Source organism: Scyliorhinus torazame, chromosome 1 (assembly GCF_047496885.1).
Source record: "Scyliorhinus torazame isolate Kashiwa2021f chromosome 1, sScyTor2.1, whole genome shotgun sequence".
NCBI lineage: Eukaryota > Metazoa > Chordata > Chondrichthyes > Carcharhiniformes > Scyliorhinidae > Scyliorhinus > Scyliorhinus torazame.
Genome location: NC_092707.1, coordinates 300,493,352 through 300,505,442, shown reverse-complemented (window position 1 = coordinate 300,505,442; position 12,091 = coordinate 300,493,352). Strand labels below are relative to the sequence as shown.

The following is a 12,091-nucleotide window of genomic DNA, read 5'->3' as shown; positions in this document are numbered from 1 at the left end:
GTGGTATGCACCTGGTGGAACAGTAGAGTTCAGGAAACAGATAAAGAATCTTGCACATTAATGGATCAGACAAGTGTTTCTTCTGCAGATGGTAAAAGTATCTCCAGTAACTCAACTACGTCCACTTTCACTGGGACTTTGGCAACTTCATCGTCCTTGATAAAGAGAGAGTTGCAAAGTATTAATTAGTCCCTCAGCCACACCCTCTGCCTCCATGCATAGATATCCATTTTTGCCCTGATCTGCCCCATCCATCCTTTTACTCCCTTTTTACTATTTAAATGCCGACAGAAGACTTTTGGATTCCTCTTCACGTTAGCTGCCATTCTCATGTCTCTTTGCCTCTCAGTTTTTCTTTTAGCTTCCCCTCTGAACTTTTAGTCTAGCGTGCTATAGTTTAGTAAAAACAAGGCGGGAGCAAAAGGTTGATCACATGGAAAGTTAAGTATGGGAAATTCAGCATGTCCACACTGACTCTTACCAACTTTTACAGATGCACCACAGAAAGCATCCTAACTGGCCTCATCACAGCCTGGTATGGCAACTGCTCGGCCCAAGACCGCAAGATACTTCAGAGAGTAGGGAACACAGCCCAGTCCATCACACAAACCTGCCTCCCATTATATTAAAAAAATAAATAATTGTATTCAAATTTTCACAAAATATCAACAACAAAATACAGAAAAAGAACACCCCCCCCCCCCCCCCCCCCCCATACACATAAATTAACAGCCTGCATCAACACAAAGGCAAAAATACACGCCCACTCAAGAAAAACGAACCAACCTCCCCCCCCTACCCGGGTTGCTGCCGCTGCTGACCATCATCTAACGTTCTGCCAGGAAGTCGAGGAACGGTTGCCACTACCTGAAGAACCCTTGTACCGATCCCCTTAAGGCGAATTTCACCCTCTCCAATTTAATAAACCCCGCCACATCGCTGATTCAGGATTCCACGCTTGGGGGCCTCGCATCCTTCCACTGAAGAAGAATCCTTCACCGGGCTACAGGGACGCAAAGGCAAGAATACCGGCCTCTTTCGCCTCCTGCACTCCCGGCTCCTCTGCCACCCCAAATATTGCGATCCCCCAGCCCAGCTTGACCCTGGAACCTACCACCCTCGACACCGTCCTGGCTATACCCTTCCAAAAGTCCTCCAGCGCTGGGCAGGCACAGAACATGTGGGTCTGATTTGCTGGGCTCCCTGAGCACCTAACATACCTGTCCTCGCACCCAAAGAACCGGCTTATCCTTGCCCCGGTCATGTGAACCCTATGCAGGATCTTAAATTGTATGAGGCTGAGCCTCGCGCAAGAGGAGGAAGAGTTCACCTCCCAAGGGCATCCGCCCACATCCCCATGTCAATCTGCTCATCCAACTCCTCCTCCCATTTAACCTTTAGCTCCTCCACCGAGGCCTCCTCCTCCTCCTGCATCACCTGATACGTTGCCGAGATCCTTCCCTCTCCAACCCACACCCCGACAGCACTCTGTCCGGGGGAGCCCAAACTTCTCCTCCAGCTCACCCAGGCTCGCGAACTTCCCCATCCACAAACAGGTCCCTCATCCTTCTAATACCTACCCTGTGCCAGGTCAGAAAACCTCCGTCCATCCTCCCCGGGACAAACCGGTGGTTCCCCCGAATCGGGGACCACACCGAGGGCCCCACCTCCCCCCTGTGACGTCTCCATTGCCCCCAAATTTTGAGGGTAGCCGCCACCACCGGGCTCGTGGTGTACCTCGTTGGGGGCAGCGGCGCCGTCACCAGCGCCTCCAGGCTCGTGCCCACACAGGACGCCATCTCCAGCCTCTTCCATGCCGCCTCATCCCCCTCCATCACCCACTTACGCACCATTGCCACGTTGGCAGCCCAATAATACCCACAGAGATTAGGCAGCGCCAACCCCCCCATCCCTGCACCGCTCCAGGAACACCCTTCTCACCCTTGGGGTCTTCTGCGCCCATACAAACCCCATAACGCTCCTGTTAACCCGCCTGAATAAGGCCCTAGGGATCAGGATGGGGAGGCATTGGGCCAGGAACAAAAACCTCGGGAGCACCGTCATTTTAACTGACTGCACTCTACCTGCCAGGGAGAGTGGCAGCACGTGCCACCTCTTAAACTCCTCCTCCATCTGCTCCACTAGCCTCGTGAAGTTAAGCTTATGTAGGGCCCCCCAGCTCCTAGCCACCTAGACCCCCAGGTACCTGAAACTCCTCTCCACCCTTTTTAGCGGGAGCTCACCAATCCCCCTCCCCTGGTCCCCCGGGTGCACTGCGAACAACTCGCTCTTCCCCATATTAAGCTTGTACCCGGAGAAATCTCCAAACTCCCTAAGGATCCTCATCACCTCCGGCATTCCCCCCACCGGGTCCGCCACATATAGCAGCAAATCATCCGCATAGAGCGACACCCGATGCTCCTCCCCACCCCGCACCAGCCCCCTCCAGTTCCTCGACTCCCTCAACGCCATGGCCAAGGATTCAATCGCCAGTGCAAAGAGCAGGGGTGCCTCGTCCCCCGGTGTAGCCGGAAATACTCTGACCTCCTTCTGTTCGTGGCCACACTCGCCACCGGGGCCTCATACAGCAGCCTCACCCACCTGACGAACCCTTCCCCGAACCTGTTCAACACCTCCCACAGGTACCCCCACGAATCAAAGGCCTTCTCCGCATCCATCGCCGCCACTATCTCCACCTCCCCTTCCATCGCCGGCATCATTATAACATTCAAGAGCCTCCGTACATTGGTATTCAACTGCCTCCCTTTCACAAACCCCGTCTGATTCTCGTGTATGACCTGCGGCACACAGTCCTCTATCCTCATGGCCAAAATCTTTGCCAGCAACTTTGCATCTACATTTAAGAGTGAGATCGGCCGATATGACCCACACTGTAGGGGATCTTTGTCCCGCTTCAGGATCAGGGAAATCAGCGCTCTAGACATCTTCGGGGGCAGAGCCCCCCCTTCCCTTGCCTCGTTAAAGGTACTTACCAACAGCGGGTCCAGCAGGTCCGCATACTTCTTGTAAAAATTCAACCGGGAACACATCTGGCCCCGGTGCCTTCCCTGTCTGCATGTTCCCTATCCCTTTGACCAACTCCTCCAACCCAACCGGCGCCCTCAACCCTGCCACCTGCCCCTCCTCCACCCTCGGAAACCTCAGCCGGTCCAGGAAGCGACCCATCCCTCCCTCTTCCAGTGGGGGCTCAGACCGGTACAGTTCCTCGTAGAAGTCCCTGAAGACCCCATTGATACCCACCGCACTTCGCACCGTGTTCCCTCCTCCATCCCCAACTCCCCCGAGCTGCCTCTCGCTTCCGAAGCTGGTGCGCCAGCATACGGCTCGCCTTTTCTCCGTTTTCATATACTGCCCCCTGCGCCTTCTTCCACTGTGCCTCCGCCTTCCTGGTGGTCAACAAATCAAACTCAGCCTGGAGGCTACGCTGCTCCCTAAGCAATCCCTCCTCCAGGGCCTCCGCGTACCTCCTATCCACCCTCACCATTTCCCCCACCAACCTCTCCCTCTCTCTCCTCTCCCCCCTCTCCTTATGTGCCCTAATGGAGATCCGCTCTCCTCTGACCACCGCCTTCAGCGCCTCCCAGACCACCCCTACTTGCACCTCCCCATTGTCATTAGCCTCCAGGAACCTCTCTATACACTTCCGGACCCGCCCGCTCACCTCCTCATCCGCCAGCAACCCCACCTCTAGGCGCCACTGCGGGTGCTGTTCCCTCTCCTCCCCCAACTAGAGGTCCACCCAGTGCGGAGCATGATCAGAAATGGCTATCGCTGAGTACTCCGTATCCTCCAGGGCGCTCATGACAAAAAAGTCAATCCGGGAGTAGGCCTTGTGAACATGAAAGAAGAATGTAAATTCCCTGGCCCCCGGCCTCGCAAACCTCCATGGATCCACCCCTCCCATCTAGTCCGTGAACCCCCTCAGCACCTTGGCCCCTGCCGGCCTCCTGCCCGTTCTAGGCCTAGAGCGATCCAATGTAGGATCCAGCACCGTGTTGAAATCCCCCCCCATTATCAGGCCCCCCATCTCCAGGTCCGGAATCCGGCCCAGCATATGCCGCACGAACCCCGCATCGTCCCAATTCGGGGCATATAGATTGACCAACACCACCCGCTCCCCCTGCAGCTTGCCACTTACCATCCACCTACCGCCATTGTCTGCCACAATGCTCGACGCCTCAAACAACGCTCTTTTCCCCACCAAGATCACCCCCCCCCCCCCCCCCCCCCCGCCCCCGATTTTTTGCATCTAAACCCGAATGAAACACCTGCCCTACCCACACATTTCTCAACCTTACCTGATCCATGGCCGAATCCACCTTCAGCCCCTTCAGGTGCATGAACACCCGAGCCCGCTTGACCGGCCCATTCAGTCCTCTTACATTCCAGTTTATCAGCCAGAACAGGGGGCTACTCACCCCTCTCCGCCGACTAGCCATAGCCCTTCCTAGGCCAGCCACATGCCCGCGCCCCCCCCGCACGGCCCGTTCCCCACAGCGGCAGACCCCCCGTCCCGACCTCCTCTACCAACTCCAGCTCCCCCTTTGTCCATTCCAGCAGCAACCCGGTGCCCCCCCCCCCCGGGCGGGGCCAGGCCCCCCCTTAGCTGCATTGCTCCCCCATTGCACTCCCGTAAGTCAGCTGACTCCTGCTGACCCCGGCCATTCCCGCCGCTCCATCGACTCTTCCCCCCCCCCTCCCTGTCCACCAGCGGGATTTCATCCATTCCACTTCCAGCGCGGGAGAAAAAGCCCGCGTTTCCCAGCTCCGGCCCCGCCCCTTCAGTCCTAAACACGGGAAAAAGCCCACGCTTTCCACTCGCCCGGCCCTGCCTCCCCTGGCGCTGCACCCTTTCTAGGCCAGGCCCCACTACCCCCAACTCAGGCCTCTCCCCCCCCACCCCCCCGACCGACCATCAACCCCCAAGCAGTTTACCTACCCCCTCCCCCCCCCCCCCCCACGAGCACGCCTGGCGGACCTAATTAAAACACTGCCCAATCAACCCCAAAAAAACAAAGAACCCCCCCCTCGAAACACAACCCAACAATCGCCAACCATCCCTCCACCGCGACCCCTCATCCCCGACCCTTAGTCTGAGTCCAGTTTTTCGGCCTGAACAAAGGCCCACGCCTCCTCCGGGGACTCAAAATAATGGTGTCGATCCTTATAGGTGACCCACAGACGCGCCAGCTGCAGCAAACCGAACTTCACCCCCTTCCAGTGCAGCACTGCCTTCGTCCGGTTGTAACCGGCCCTCTTCTTCGCCACCTCCGCGCTCCGATCCTGGTAGATCCGGACCTCCGCGTTCTGCCACCTGCTGCTCTGCTCCTTCTTGGCCCACCTTAACACACTCTTGTTCAGCAAACCGGTGGAACCGCATCAGCACCGCCCACCGCGGCTCGCTGGGCTTGGGCCTCCTCGCCAGCACTCGGTGGGCCCCCTCCAGCTCCAAGGGCCCCTGAAAGGCCCCCGCTCCCATCAGCGAATTCAGCATGGTGACCACGTAGGCCCCCACGTCCGATCCCTCCAGCCCCTCCGGGAGACCCAGGATCCGCAGGTTTTTCCGCCTCGACCGGTTCTCCATCTCCTCGAACCTCGCCTGCCATTTCTTGTGGAGCGCCTCGTGAGCCTCCACTTTCACCGCCAGGCCAAGGATCACGTCTTCGTTCTCCGAGACCGTCTGCCGTCTGGGTCTCGATTGAAGCCTTCATTGGCTCCAGCAGCTCTGCTTTCAGTTCCTTAAAACAGCGCTTGAGAAGCTCCTGCTGCTGTTGTCCCCACTGCCTCCACGCTGCCTGGTCTCCGCCCGCAGCCATCTTGGTCCTCCTCCCTCACACCTTTCTTTGCTTAAATCGCCTCACTCCTGGTCCTATCCATACATTATCGGGGGAATGTTGCTGTCCCCTTCCCACACCGGGAAACGTCGAACAAGCACCGTTATGGGCCCTAAAAAGAGCCCAAAAGTCAGTTTTTAGCGGGAGCTGCCAAACGTGCGACTTAGCTCCACATAGCCGCAACCAGAAGTCGAGGGCAGCATTATCAAAAGACCCCTCCCACCTGGCTCACTCACTCTTCCAACTTCTTGATACAAAAGTCTGAGAATACTCACAAACAGATTCAAAACCGCTTCTTCCCTACTGTTATCAGACTTCTAAACGACCCTCTTATGGACTGACCCGATTAATACTACACTCCTGTATACTTCACCCGATGCCGGTGTCTATGTATTTACATTGTGTACCTTGGGTTGTCCTATTATGTATTTTCTTTTTATTTTATTTTCTTTTCATGTACTAAATGATCCGTTTGAGCTGCTCGCAGAAAAATACTTTTCACTGTACTTTGGTACACCTGACAATAAACAAATCCAATCCAATGGAAAAGACATGAGGGGAGACAGGAGAGAAATTAGAGAATGATAAAGGTTCAGGGTGAAGGCATTGAGGAACATTAGAGCAATTTTGGCCTGGTGGTCCAAGGCAGTGTTTTTCAAATGTTTTTTCTGGCAACCCACTTTTTGCAAAATGACCAACTCTGGCGACCCACACCACATTCGCAATAGATTCATCAATTACTTTAATAAACGGCACATTCATTGTTGGCACTTCTGCATTATTAAATGTAAAAATTGTAAATAAGAATAGATTTTATATTTTTTGTTGCTATTTGGATGTCTAAATAACTTGTAACAAAAATCTCTGAACGGATGCATTTTCGTCCTGACTGGACTCACACCCGTCCCCCCCAGAGCCAAGTTCAGAATGGGGCAAACATGAATCAGCTTCATAATAATGGACCAATTGAAAGGAGGGGAGGCCCCCATAGGAGCTAAATCTTGTATATGGGAATCCTCCGGCTACAAGTTGCGGACTGGGGTACTTGTGGAAACATTTCAGTAAGCAGTCATTTGGTTTTGGGTGGGAGATGCAGGCCTGGCAAAAAAAGAGCACGAAGCATTACTGGAAATAACTGTGCAGAAGGCGTACCTTCAGGAAAGATATTTAAAGATAATTTATTTTTCATTTAAACTCTTTAGTTTTAGTTGCAGATTCTGACTAACCTGGCCGATCAGCTGCTACAGAAACGAGAGTCACTGCTGGAGGCTGTGTCGGTGGCGGTGACTGTAACAGTGATCCAGGGAGGCATGAAAATCCATGGCACCAACCTCTACATCAGCTTCATGTGGCCCTACACTGTACTGCAGCGAGAATTTACCCAGAGAGAAAACGGAAAAATGGTCAAACAATCTTTGGGGGTCACCTTTGGCAAACGTTTGGCTGCAGGTCGCGATTCCCACTTTGAAAATCACTGGTCTAAGGGAAGGGAGGGCAGCAGAGGCAGCGACTGAATGGATGTTCATCTTAGTGACAAAAAAGCCCATTAACTCCTCACACTTGATGTTGGAAGTGAGGGGATAAGGTGGCAGTTTTGCATAGCAAAAAAACCCAAACAGATTTACTTTTGCATTTCAGGAATAGTAAGCAATTCTGACTGGTAGGAGCTGGGCCAGTTATGTTTTATGTTGCCCAGGTAAATCGAGCTACGAATGGCAGCAGGCCACCATATCATTCACGTCTATGACTCTTGGATTAAGGAATGTGGATTTGAACAAAAAATGCAGACTATACAACAGATGTAGTAATGAGTGTTAACGAAACTGTTAATGCCAGCATTGGTGGGCATTTATAAATGCTCCAATTTAAACAAAGAGATTGATTAAAAGATACCAAGAACAACATAACGGCAAATTGTTGGAATGTGCCAATAATGAGTAACAGCATGAATAACCCAAGAATCCTCGGATGGCATTTCAAGGTCAGAATTAATAATTGAAAACGCCAACAGGTTAACTATTAACCAATGAGAACACTTGGGGATTGAATTAAACAGGAAAAGTAATGAATATTTTGAATAAAAGTTAACAAGAGACAGTGGCATAGTGGTATTGTCGCTCAACTAGTAATCCAGAAACCCAGAGTCATTCTCTGGGGACCCGGGTTCAAATCCCACCATGGCAGATGGTGAATGAAACTTGAATTCAATAAAAAAAATCTGGAATTCTAAAGATGACCATGAATTCATTGTCGATTGTCGTAAAAACCCATCTGGTTCACTAATGTCCTTTAGGGAAGGAAATCTGTCACCCTTACCTGGTCTGGCCTACATGTGACTCCAGATCCACAGCAATGTGGTTGGCTCTCAAATGCCCTCTGGGATGGGCAATAAATGCTGGCCCTGCCAGCGACACCCACATCCCGCACACCCATGAACAAACAAATAAAAAACAAATTAAGAAACTGCTTCCAACAGAAGGAGCCATTCAGTAGTGCATGGGTTGGGAAGCAATCAGTAAGCAATGGTTGGGAATATTGTGGTGACTTTGACTTCAGGAATGTGATTATGTGACAGAGCTGTCCTCAATATTGCTCTTCCTGTTCGTTATTACTTTGGATTACAAAAGGGTACAGAGTACAAACACACACCATCAATAACATGCTCCACTTTTTCTGGAAAAGAGGGCGGAAATAAAGAGGAAGGAAAGGAGTCAGGATTGAAGTCCTGCCTTTTATAATCCATGCAATGTTTCGTGCTGGTCTGAGCTAAATCTTGCAAAATAAGCTGCATTTATACAGTACCTTTTATGCCTTAAGAGTATCCCAAAGTGCATGTTACAAATTTGCTCTATTGTAGATACATTTTCAGGTTCAATGGTGTAAGTTGCTAAAGAGTCTGACAATTGTACTTTTGAGAGTGTCGACCCACACTGCTCTGTATCTACTTGTATAGTAAAGAGACACAAAGATAGAAGCCCTGTGATCTGAACTGGATATCAATACATTTTACTCATGCATTTTGCTAATCTCTCCAATGATAGGACATGTTAACACTAGAAAAGGAAATATTTTGTTTAATTAAAAAAAACTTTTCCTTCCCACAGCAAGATAGAATGTACACAGGAGAGCTTGGAGGGTGTGAACTCAGTACATTTCCATCTCCTGTAAGTTCACTGCATCATGTTCCAATTGCTGGAGAGAATCTGCAAGCAATTCTGGGCCTATCTTTCGTATTTTACACAGATGGTGAATTATTCAGCTTGTATGGTAATGAGGAGCAAGAAATTGATAAATCTTCTGGAACCAGGTAATTAAAGATCAACTTTTAGGTAAGGATAGGTTTTTTTGAAAATACAAATTCTTCCTATTCTATCATTTTTCAGGATGCTCTGATGAGCTGAACCAGTTGTAATAATAATAATAATAGCTTATTGTCACAAGTAGGCTTCAATGAAGTTACTGTGAAAAGCCCCTAGTCGCCACATTCTGGCGCCTGTTCGGGGAGGCTGGTACGGGAATTGAAACCGCACTGCTGGCCTCGTTCCGCATTACAAGCCAGCTGTTTAGCCCACTGTGCTGAACCAGTTGCCCATGTGGGGGTAAATTTGTTATTCCAGTTGCCTCCCAACTCCAATAGAGACTGAGAAAAGGCCTCAGAAGCTAGAATTATGCCAAATGCTAGCACACTGCATTACCTGGTTCCCAACATAGTAGAACACACTTTTGGTGTTCAATTATATTTTACAGATTAAGTTTATTTGCTTCTCTGAATTGGAAAGATCAGGAGTGGAAAGACTGCAAATTTAGGAAGCCATGTTGGGTTGCACTCTATTTACCTTACATGGCCCACTGCTCCACTAAGATTGGTATTTTATTTTTTTCTAAACATTTTATGGAGGTATTTATGGTTTTACAACAGTAACAGAAGAAACAGTGTACATACAATTATAAACATTGTGCAAAGGCTGTCTTCCTCTCATGTCCCACCTTTTCTAACCCCCTACTCTAAACTAACCCCACAGCCCGCAACCCCACCACCTTCTGCTGACGGTTAATTTCCCCTAAAGAAGTCGACGAATGGCTGCCATCTCCCGGCAAACCCTAACATTGACCCTCTCAAGGCGAACTTGCTTTTCTCCAGACAGAGAAAGTTAGCCATATCAGTTAGCCAGGTCTCTGACTTCGGGGGCTTTGTGTCCCTCCAAGCTAATAATATCCATATCCGGGATACCAGAGAGGCAACGGCCAGAACGTCTACCTCTTTCTCCTCCTGGAATCCCGGATCTTCCGACACCCCGAAAATCGGCATCTCTGGACTCGGCTCCACCCTCGTTTTCAATACCTTGGACATGAGATCCCCAAACTCCTGCCAGAATCCCCCAAGCCTCGGGCATGCCCAGAACATATGAACATGGTTCGCTGGTCCTCCCGCACACCTTGTGCACCTGTCTACTATCCCAAATCACCTGCTCATCCAGGCCACTGTCATGTGAGCCCGGTGAACAACCTTAAACTGTATCAGGCTGAGCCTGGCACATGTTAGTTGGACGCGTTGACTCTACTCAACGCATCCACCCAGAGACCATCCTCTATCTCTCCTCCTAATTCCTCTTCTCATTTGTGTTTCAGCTCCTCGGTCTGCGTTTCCTTCGACCCCATAAGTTCCTTATAAATGTCCGAAACCCTCCCTTCTCCAACCCACACTCTGGAAACTATCCTGTCCTGTATCACCCTTGGTGGTAGGAGCGGGAAGGTTGAGACCTGCCTGCGTAGGAAGTCCCGCGCGCAGGAAGTTACTTTGCCATTGCCGGCACCCTACCTGATCTTGAGCTAGACTGGTCTAGCCCTGGGTCAATGACTGTGTTGAAGTTGACCCCCCCATGCTTATGCGAATCCAGGTCCGGGATCTTCCCCAGCATCCTCCTTATGAACACCACATCATCCTAATTCGGCGGGTTCACATTCACGAGTACCACCGACCGCCCCTCCAGCTTCCCACTGACCATAATGTACCGACCCCCCACACCCGCAACTCTTCTTCCCGCCTCCAATGACACTCGCTTATTAATTAGGATCTCGACCCTTCTAGTCTTAGAGTCCAGCCACGAGTGGAAAACCTGACCAACCCATCCCTTCCTTAGCCTGACCTGGTCAGTTACTCTAAGGTGCGACTCCTGCAACATTGCCACGTCTGCCTTCGGTCCCCTCAAATGTGCGAACACTTAACCGACCCATTTAGCCCTCTTACGTTCCATGAGATCAGCCTGGTTGGGGGAGGGGGGGGGGGCTTCTCCCCCCCGCCGATCAGCCATCACCTTTCTTGGGCCAGTCACCAGCTTGCACGCCATGCATCCGCAGGCCCGCCCCCAGGCAGCCTCTGTCCCCGACCTCCCTGTTGTCCTGCAGCAAAAGTCCCTCCCCGTCAGCAGAACATTTCCCCCTCCCCTCCCCCCCAGTAACAGCACTATACACACAGCCCCCTACAACAAGCCTAACATCTGCTCACCCCCACTGCGCTTCCGTGAGCTAGCCCGCCCAGCTTGCTTGGTGGCCCCCGCCCATGGCGTCAGATATTTTCCCACATATCGTCTTCTTCCCCCCCCCCCCCCCCCCCCCCCCCCCCCCCCACCTACCTCTCGGACACACATATGCAAATGTAAACAATCCCAACCCAATTGCCCAAAAGAAATACAAAGAAAATCAAAAAGAAGATCCAACATCTACGATTCACACCTCCATCCCCCATCAGTGCAAATGCAAATCTTAACTCTCACAGCTCATCTGCAGACCCCAAATCAATACAGAAGGCATTACAAGTAACGTCCAAAAAACAAAAACTTTAAAAAAAACATGAACTCTGCAGCAAAGTTCAGTCCAAACTCCTCAGTCCGCTGCCAGCCCTTTCCTTCTAGCGAAGTCCATCGCTTCCTCGGGTGACTCGAAGTAGAAATGCTGCTCTTCGTGAGTGACCCAAAGATGGGCCAGATACAGCAGTCCAAACTTTACCTTCTTCTTAAAAAGGGTCGATTTTATCTGATTGAACCCTGCTCTTCTACTGGCCATGTCCGCACTCAGATCCTGATATATACGCAGGACGCTGTTCTCCCATTTACAGCTCCGTGTCTGCCTGGCCCACCGTAGAATGCATTCCTTGTCCAGGTACCTGTGGAATCTCACCACCATTGCTCTCGGGGGTCACCTAAACGCGGCTTCCTCGCTAGCGCTCTGTGCGCCCT

At 51.5% G+C, this 12,091-nt stretch overlaps 1 protein-coding gene and 1 long non-coding RNA gene across 2 annotated transcripts in view; one reads left to right on the top strand and one right to left on the bottom strand.

Moving 5' to 3' along the window:
• The window catches only part of sft2d1 (SFT2 domain containing 1), a 116,434-nt gene that overhangs the window by 8,408 nt on the left and 95,935 nt on the right, over positions 1-12,091 (bottom strand). The window lies entirely within an intron of this gene.
• The window catches only part of LOC140422990 (uncharacterized), a 34,580-nt gene that overhangs the window by 15,312 nt on the left and 7,177 nt on the right, over positions 1-12,091 (top strand). Inside the window, exon 2 of the long non-coding RNA XR_011947645.1 lies at positions 8,960-9,162. This is a non-coding gene — a long non-coding RNA (uncharacterized lncRNA). The remainder of the gene's footprint in view (positions 1-8,959; positions 9,163-12,091) is intronic.